The following is a 10,487-nucleotide window of genomic DNA, read 5'->3' on the forward strand; positions in this document are numbered from 1 at the left end:
TTAAAAATTAATGTGGATAATATCTTTTTCAAAAAATAAATACAAATTTCTTACAAGAATTTGTTTTCACACAGCTTCTAATCAAACAGACCCAGTATAGATAAATTCTTCAGAACTTTCAGGTAAAAAGTTTTGAATGTTCATCTACGGTGACTACGCCACGCTATGCGACGTGCAAATGCAAATTGATGACACTTGCTCTTTGTAAAGTTCAAATCATTTTTTTATGTCTTTTTTTTTTATATACATCTAATTTTTGGTTTTTTTTTTTTTTTATTAAAAAGAAGTAAGATTTCCAGGATCAACTAATATGCGCATAGGTATGAGTGGCTTGCTCCTTGCCCCCCCCCCTAAATTTGCCTTTGAGTACATGAAACAAAAAGCTTTCGTCATTCGATATACATGTCGTAATTAAGAATCCCTTACAAAAATAATCTCTTTTTCGTTCTAAGATTTGTAATTGATATAATCGTATATATAAGTATACTGTGATCAGACGGTATAGGTGTAGAATAAAAATATATGCTATTCCTTTGGGTTTTTTTGTATTTTGTTGTGCATGTACTGATTTTGTACCATTCATGAATATCACAAATCCTTTGTTTTTTCTACTATTAACCCCCCCCCCCCCCCGTAAAAAAACAGCAGAAGGTTTCCTAATTTGCAAATGGAAATACCAATGCTATAGTACATTAAGTGTTCTATGCATTGGACAAGACCATATTTAACAATAGCGTAAACATAGATTTATGAAGTTGTTATTTTGAAATATCTATGGAATTGTAATTAAGTATTGTTGTTCTGTTTGTACTTGTATAGAAGTAAGGAGATGGGGTATATATATTGGGCTTGTATCATATTTTCCCTCCGGTTTATATGATCCGTTCATCCTATATTGACTCTTTAAATCCAAGAGTCTGGATCTAAAAATGAGGATACTTTTTTCTAAAAATGAGGGTACTTTTTATATGGCCTTCCAAATACCGTTTCGATCCCTAACATCACTGAAGAGACATTTATTGTCGAAATCCGGATCTGGTGTACTAAAAAATATTGACACCGTGGCATAACATCGTGGCCACAAGTTAAAATTTGTTTTCTGTTTAGTATTAAATTTATATTAAGAACCATTTTGTAACATCTTGTGATCAATTTTATTTGGCAATCGCCAATGGCAGTCAGCAGGGTTAAAGAACATCAGTTGTTCGACCTGTTAGTCAAATGCGTTTTGTTTAAATATACTTTTTCACTTTTTTGGTCTTTTGGAAAATGTTGTTTGTGCTGTTTTAGACCCTTCTACAACGAAATTTGTTTTACATGCACACGTATAAAAATTGCGGTTTTTATCCAACGCAATCATAGGTTTGAACGTATTTTTCAATTTAGACTCGTTTATATTTTTTCGTTTGGGCTTGTATCATATTTTCCCTCCGGTTTATATGATCCGTTCATCCTATATTGACTCTTTAAATTCAAGAGTCTGGATCTAAAAATGAGGATACTTTTTCTAAAAATGAGGGTACTTTTTATATGGCCTTCCAAATACCGTTTCGATCCCTAACATCACTGAAGAGACATTTATTGTCGAAATCCGGATCTGGTGTACTAAAAAATATTGACACCGTGGCATAACATCGTGGCCACAAGTTAAAATTTGTTTTCTGTTTAGTATTAAATTTATATTAAGAACCATTTTGTAACATCTTGTGATCAATTTTATTTGGCAATCGCCAATGGCAGTCAGCAGGGTTAAAGAACATCAGTTGTTCGACCTGTTAGTCAAATGCGTTTTGTTTAAATATACTTTTTCACTTTTTTGGTCTTTTGGAAAATGTTGTTTGTGCTGTTTTAGACCCTTCTACAACGAAATTTGTTTTAAATGCACACGTATAAAAATTGCGGTTTTTATCCAACGCAGTCATAGGTTTGAACGTAGTTTTCAATTTAGACTCGTTTATATTTTTTGTTTGGGCATGTATCATATTTTCCCTCCGGTTTATATGATCCGTTCATCCTATATATTGACTCTTAAAATTCAAGAGTTAATCTAAAAATGAGGGTACTTTCTCAAAAAAATGAGGGTACTTTTTATATGGCCTTCCAAATACCGTTTCGATCCCTAACATCACTGAAGAGACATTTATTGTCGAAATCCGGATATGGTGTACTAAAGAAATATTGACACCGAATGTTTGTGGCACAACATCCTGTCCACAAGTTAACAAATTTTTTTTTCTGTGACGTATTAAATTTATATTAACATCTTGTGATCAATTTTATTTGGCAATCGTCAATGGCAGTCAGCAGGGTTAAAGAACATCAGTTGTTCGACCTGTTAGTCAAATGCGTTTTGTTTAAATATACTTTTTCACGCTTTTGGTCTTTTGGAAAATGTTGTTTGTGCTGTTTTTAGACCCTTCTACAACGAAATTTGTTTGACATGCACACGTATAAAAATTGCGGTTTTTATCCAACGCAGTCATAGGTTTGAACGTAGTTTTCAATTTAGACTCGTATATATATATATATATATAATTGCCAATGAGATAATAATCCAACAAAATTTTACGGGGTAGATTTAAGTTACCTTACGCAACCGTACGGTCATCGATAGTAAGCAAAGTCCATGTCGTATAGTCGGCTTTATAAGGTATCGAAACAATTCAATAGAGAAAACTAAGTTAAACGGTTTAATTGAAACAAAATAAGTCACCAAAAATAAATGACGGACATGAACCAACGACAATCACTGAAATACTGCCTTGGGACAATGGTTGCCAGGTTAACATGTTTGCTAGCGCGCTACCGCCTCATTACCTGGGACAACGGTGCATTACGGTTGCGCGCATTACCATTACATTTGCGCGCAAACATCATTACGTTTGCGCGCAGCTTTTGGTTATAATTGCGCTCATTTTTGACAGATAAACTCAGGTAAAATACAGGTAATAATACTTATTTCTTTATAATTTGTTCAATTATTTAAAAGAATAAGTTATAAGTACTCATTCCTTTAGTCTTAGTCCCCTGCTCACCAATGATGAGGTGGGAGTGGGATTTCGAGCAAGATAAGTCCATTTTATTATGCACTAGCACTAAATCCTAGAAATATATACAGATGAAAATGTTAAAATGTTAAAACATATAGCTAATGTTAAATAAAGGTAAAAGTATATTGATAAATTCATTACTTTACATGTCGGTTAGTGCCGAAACTCATGTTTGTACCTTCGTATAATTTTACAAACTAACTAATATATCTTTTTATTTTAAAAACGATCAAAATTAGTTGTTCTATCCAGAAAAATTCACATTAAAGTTACATGTATGCCTTAAGCCTGATACAGTACTACAGAGTTTATGATGATCACTTTATAATTGGTTTTAGAATGGAACAGAACAATATAATTATATTTCGAATTAAGAAATATTTTCAAAACTAATAATTGATAGTCATATTTATTATGAAAATAAGAATAATATATAGTCGATTACAATTTGCTTTTGTATTTTTACCTGAGTTTACCTGTAAAATGAATGCGCGCAAATGTAATCAAAAGTTGCGCGCAAACGTAAAACATTTCAATCCCCAAATGCGCGCAAACGTAGTGCGCCCTGGTACAAAATGTCATTGATTTGAAGGTTAATAATATGGTAAACGGATAGCAAGTCACAACTTTAATTTGACATAAAAGTCACAAATAATTTGTTCAATTTAAATTGTTTGAATATAAAACAGAAATTTCAAAAAATTCAAGCCCGTACATATCCAACTATAGCAGTCATCACGTGACTTTTGTGACGTCACACATCACCCGTATCAAGCCCAAGTAAATTGTATAGAAATGCATAAGGGCTTTCTGGAATCGATGAAATACATTACTTTAAGTTCATGATACTAAAAGTGTGGGTCTTTGTAGTAATTCCTCATATATTTAGAAATATAAATATTCCTTTTGGAATAGTTTAAATTTTGATCTTCTCCCTTCCAAATGCTTTTGAAAATTTGTCTTGTTGCCGCGATAGTTCACACTGTTAAATCATACAACTACGATAAATATTGGATTTTCTGTCGTCTTTAACCTTAAATTGCGATTTAAACAAAACAGATGGAATAATTGTGGGTCTTTGTGCTTATTATTATATTCATAAATTTTTGAAATATCGTATATAGAATAGTTTAATTTTCTATTATGTCCCTTCCAAATTGATTTGAAAATAAGCTATTTTCAGAAAATCTGCTATTATTTTTCAAGATGGCGACCAGATTGACAGCGTGGGGCGACATGGTAAAAATATTATTTGTACGATTTTTACTATGAAAATTAAATAACTGTTGGATGCTCGCGTTTTCATTCATTGTCTTACCTTAAAGCAGCATGTAATCGAACATTGGTTCCTTTTTATCAAGCTTAAACATGCTGTTGTTATTTTGAATGTAGGACAGAAAGTCACAGGACAAAAAGTCACAGACAAAAAGTCACGGACAAAAAGTCACAGGACAAAAAGTCACAATTCAGTTTTTAGAGTATTTTTCTTTAAACAAGAAAAAATAGTTTTAAAAACAAAGTTTTTGTTTTTTTCTTAAACTCTTATATATAAAGCAACTTTGTAATTAAAATTTATTCAATAAATATCAATGATGAACAAATAATTGTTCTGAAAACAAAATGTCAAAGTGACTTTGTACTTAAATGGCTTCATGGTGCCAAGAAATGTCCCCTTTGCATGATTAAAATTTGATAACTTTTCATTTAACAAAGCTTATGATCAATGTCCTACACTGAAAAATAAATAGATGTAATAAAAAGAAAATATTTCAAGATCTTTCTCTTATATATTCAAACAATTGTCAAAAAAATAATTGTGACTTTTTGTCCTGTGACTTTTCGTCCTATCAAATTTGTGACTTTATGTCCTGTGACTTTTTGTCCTGTGACTTTCTGTCCGTTTACCGTTATTTTTATAAAATTTTGAAAAATGGCGAACAAATAATTTTCAAACGTAGAGGATGTTGGACACTTATTTTGTTAATGCACATACTTCAATTTATTTTCTCTGTTTATATTGCAATTAAATATGACACGGTATTGTAACTATAAGAATAGCCTTAGACATAGCAAGATTAAGGAGATATTAATTAAGTCATAACATCAACGTGATCAAAGAAAACAAACATGGCACCTAATCACGATGTAAGTTTTGACAATACCCATGTAGATGCATGTTTTGACAATACCTATGCCGGTTAGTGTTGTCCGATTATCAATGAAATTCTTTGCAATATTATTTTATATTCATAACATAAGACATCGAATGGATATAAACCGAGGTGAACTAAATATATTTTTCAATTTTATTTAAATAATTCATCAGGTAACCAGTAAAAAAATCCTAATTGAACCTGTCACATGCAAAGTTATCGAACGTGATTATGACTGTAATAGTTGCATATGGCTTTTTATCTGTGACCTTTTGTTCTGTAACTTTCTGTCCTTTTTTTTTATGAAACAAGCAATTCATACCTTGTATATGCATAGATCTAACTGTAATAATACAATTGAGAATGCATGCAAATAGGGAATGTGTCAAAGAGACAACAACCCAACCATAGAACAGAAAACAGCAGAAGGTAACCAATGGGTCTTCAATGCAGCGAGAAAGTCCTGCACCCTGAGATGTCCTTCAGCTGACCCTTAAACGAATATCTACACCAGCTCAGTGATCATGGACGGCATACTAAACTCCAAAATATGCACAAAAAACTAAAACTAAAAATCATACAAGACTAACAAAGGGCAAGAGGCTCCTGACTTTGGACAGGCGCAAAAATGCGGCAGGGTTAAACATGTTTTTGAGATCTCAACCCTCCCCTCTACCTCTAGCCAATGTAGAAAAATAAACGCATAACAATACGCACAGTAAAACTCAGTTCAAGTGAAGTTCGAGTCCGATGTCAGAAGAGGTAACAAAAAAAAATGACAATAATACATAGATAACAACAGTTTACTATAGCAGTAATTGACACACCAGCTCCAGACCTCAATTAAACTGATTTCAAGATTCTGTCTTCATCATATGAATATTAGGCACAATCCCTCCCGGTAGGGTTTAGTGTTATACCATTCTAAAATATATGAGAAGAACATAAGGCCGTGTCATGCCAACAACTGGTTTTAAAATAGTGTGTTTAATTCCGATGAAAAGACCTTATGAGTGAATCAATATTAAAGCCGAAATATGCATTTTTTAAATGACCTGACAACTGTATCGTAACTTCATGTATATTCCTTCTGAATAAGTCTGTTTAAAGGTTTTGTTAGCCTCTGAGGTGAATACTGACATGTTTGTGCCTTAATTGTTCAGAATATTACCATACACGATTGGATGTGAAATACCTGAACGTAAAAGATGTCTGCATTGTTGAGTTATATTTACGAATGGTGTCCTTGCACCGATGATAAAATTTAGTAAATGTTTTGACTATAGTTTGTACTATCGTAAACCCTGGTGTGATAATAATTTTTCAGTAATACATAAATTTCTCTGATTAAAATCTAAAACGTTGTTATACATACACAAGCTAATCCTACAGGTTGAGATATATAAACATCGTAAGATGGTGACAAGGGAACGTCACCATCTAACAAATGAATAATTAACATAAGGACATGAAAAATCATCTCTTTTATCATAATTTTTTAGCCTATCAAGATCGAGGAAAGGAAGTAAAGTAAGTTCAACAGGATAAATTTCTTTATTATACATACTGAAGTCGTCATTATTGAAAGTCAATATATCATCCAAATATCTCAAAGACAGTACTATGATGATTCTAGATGTCTGAGTTTTCTTTGTCGGGTCAAAATATATTTATCATATATATCTCCTTTTTTCAACCGTATAGGTTAATTAATATATATGGTACAGAAATACTGCCATTAATTCCTCTATTTCTCACATTCGTTGATGACTCCTTGGAACAACTCTTCAATGGAGTATGTCGGAGCCCTGTTATAAAATAATGTGTCTCCTCTTTCTGAGTTTCCAGTTTACGATTGGTTTCCCGTGCAAGTAAAAAAATAACTCTATTAGCCTTCCTGTCTAATGTTGTAGAATCTACCTGAAATATATATATATAATTAAAAGTTTTGCGTTCTGAATATGCATGAAAATAGCCATATGCATTTATCATTAGCAAGAAATCATCAGTAATTTCGTGTTCTATCTTTACTTCAAAATATGTCAAAATTGAAAGGTACACAAGGCTTAGCATTTACAAGCACACAAGAGAGAAAAGCATTTACATATAGATGGAAATAATAAAGCAGAGAGGCGTAGAGATAAGAGAATTCCTACATTTCTGCAAATCATATACACACAAAATTATAGTTATCTTTTCCTTTGTTAAAAAAAGGGAAAAGATTCCAGGACGCAACCTCAAATTATGTGTATAGCAAAGCACAAAAAGACAAATAACAGGTCACAAAATACGAAATGTAAAAACGAAAACTATTCAGAGTAGAGTTGCATAATGTGCTTAGAAAGTATATTCAATCTGGCTCAATGATTAAGTTAGTTTTTGGTCATATCTAATGAAACAACTATAATATTGTACTTAGTAGTACATACAAAATTACTTGGATTTTAGTTATTGAAAATTAAGGTCATGGCGCAAACAGGAATATTGAACCTATTCATGTCATTCATTTGACTGTTGTGAACATGTGTAAAACTAACATATTAAAGAACACTTAAAAACAAAAACAGAAAAAAAACCCGATCATTGTGTTACGATTTCAATTTAAAATGCTTATAAAACAACACGTAAAAATATGCAGGAGCACGATTGAGGTCAAGCTACAGTAAATGGAGCTCAGTAAAATTTAGTATTCAATTCTGGGCTCGATAAACTACAACTGAAAATCGAACTGAAAATGATGAATTTATATCAATTATAATTTGAAATATTACCGATCGTAGTGAATTCCGTTTTAAAATGGGTAAGCATTTGTATAGAAAGCACATAACATCGTCTTGAAATCATATGCATAAAACCTCTGATTTCATAATTTTAATGTTATAGTCTCAGTTTGTAATTCTTTACAGAATGGCTCTCTTTTTATATTTAAATATATTTTTACATTTAATGTAAAATGTTGTATTATTATATTATTGAGAAATGAGACTTAAATAAAATATTAAATTGAATTGAAATAATAAAAGAGATGAATGCACAATTTTTTTCGATTTTTATTTGTACATGGGACAAAAGTGAGTTCTCACTAAAAGATGTCCTATCATTTAAACTAAAATCGATATTTTTCAAAAAAATTATTACCAAGTATTACTGTCTGAACGATTTTTATAAAAATACCGTAGATACCAAAAGATTTTAAAATGTCGGAAGTTTTATTGTTTATTTAGTCATAATTTTCTTGAGTTTCGTTTTCATCATCTGTCTGATGAGTTAAACTCGTGATGCAAAAATTTACGATTTTAATTTGGTTAGAATAATAGCAAACTTTTCAAGAAATATTTTCTTTGTGTTCATCTCATCAGAAAATTAAAATGAGCATGAATAATATTTTTACCAAATAAACAATTAAACTTCAGACATTTCTTCATCTTTTGGTATCTATAAGTTATGAAAATGGCAGTGGCTATTTGAGCGGCACCGACAAAATAGCAAATTTGCTATTTGACCGGCACCGGCTAAATAATAAAATTTGCTATTTAGCCGGCACTAAATAAAACTGTTCATTGATGTGATTAGTAGAGAATAAAAAAGCTTAATAATAATTTCAAATACATTTTACCACAATATCAAGCATTAAAAATACAGTACATGTACAATAAAGAATAAAAGATTTTCATAAATAAATAATTTATAACTTTAATTTATAATATTAATTAAAAGCATGAAAACACATTTGTAAATACATTATTAAATGTATTTTTTCTAAAATAGTAACAAAATGATGATTTTCAAATTTAAATCTGTGTAAAATCTATATAATGGTATAAATATTCTGCCAATGTTAAAAATAGTGTTATGCAAAACTACATCATAAAACAGATATGACAGATAATATTAATAGTTGTTTGCTATGAATTTCAAATGGACACATGATTTAACATTTGCCGAATTGTAACAAAACCAATTCTTTGCCTTCGGAAGTTGTTTAGTCTAGCACAAAATAAATGTTGCCACTCAAAACAGGAACTACACATTACACTGACTTCCTTTGAATCTACATCTTGTGTGCATATGTTATATATGTAGAAAGGGTTCTTTTTCTCCTCTTTAAATACGATCTTAACAGCCAGGTGTGTAGCTAGGCCAAACTGAATAATGTGTACTCAAAGCCGGGATAAGTCATATGCATATGGAAGCTCTGGTGTTAATAGTGAAAAATTCTGCATTCTCGCAATTTCCTGGAACTTAACACGACCTTATAAAAATCATATAATAATTTGAAGAAAAATAATAATTAGAGAAAAACAAACTTCTAATGTGTATTGGGTTGAGCTAGATTGGATAACAAGGAGCAACCTCTGTGCAACTTACATGCTATTTTTCAAAATGAGAAAATACATAAATAAATACAATTACATCTATTTGTTTTAGTCTTTTTTTCATCTTTTCATTCTCAAATATAATTCTAAAAATCAAGGAACATTTCCTTCTTATACTGAAAAAAAATGTGTCTGATGAAATTTTTAAATTTTCTCGGTTTTTGTTTAAAAGACCAAGCCAGATAACAGCTTGATTATAATTGTATTTCTCAAGTCTTCTCATGGTACTAAAGACCATTCTGCGATTGCATCGACAACACAACACAATGCTGGTTCCGTAAATGAAAAGAGTATACTAGTTTCCGGAATGTAGTATAGCTAAAAAGTGACTATTATCATATTTGTATTTTACTTTTTAATTTATCTTATTACTTCACTTCTAAGTTCTGTTCATAATAGATTCACCATATTTTTATTTTCGTCAAATTTTCGATGTGTACACAGTTTTTTTTTAAAGTTTTTTTTAGATGAGAAGTGTAAGTGTTTATATAAGCAACAGTAACACAAGTTTTTAAATAGAAATATTGATATTTAATTATTATACTTAAATTTTAATTCCAATTAGATATAATTTAGTGCCGGTAAAATAGCAAATTTGCTATCATGTAGTTTGACGTTGCCGGTCAAATAGCCACTGCATATGAAAATTGTTCATACAGTTACTTCGTAATATTTTTTTGAAAAATATTGTTTTTACTGTTGAAATGATAGGACTTTTTCCATGTCAGTTTTTGACTGGGAACTCTCTTTTGTCCAGTTTTTTTTCAAAATAAATTGAAAAATCAAAATTTCGATATTTTGAAACTCCAAATTCCAATAATCTAATATTAGAAAACTTTTTAAACATGTTACACGGACCCCCTGTTACGTCATTCGTAAACGAATAAAATATATTTTATCTAACAAAA

Source organism: Mytilus trossulus, chromosome 6 (assembly GCF_036588685.1).
Source record: "Mytilus trossulus isolate FHL-02 chromosome 6, PNRI_Mtr1.1.1.hap1, whole genome shotgun sequence".
Classification (NCBI taxonomy): domain Eukaryota; kingdom Metazoa; phylum Mollusca; class Bivalvia; order Mytilida; family Mytilidae; genus Mytilus; species Mytilus trossulus.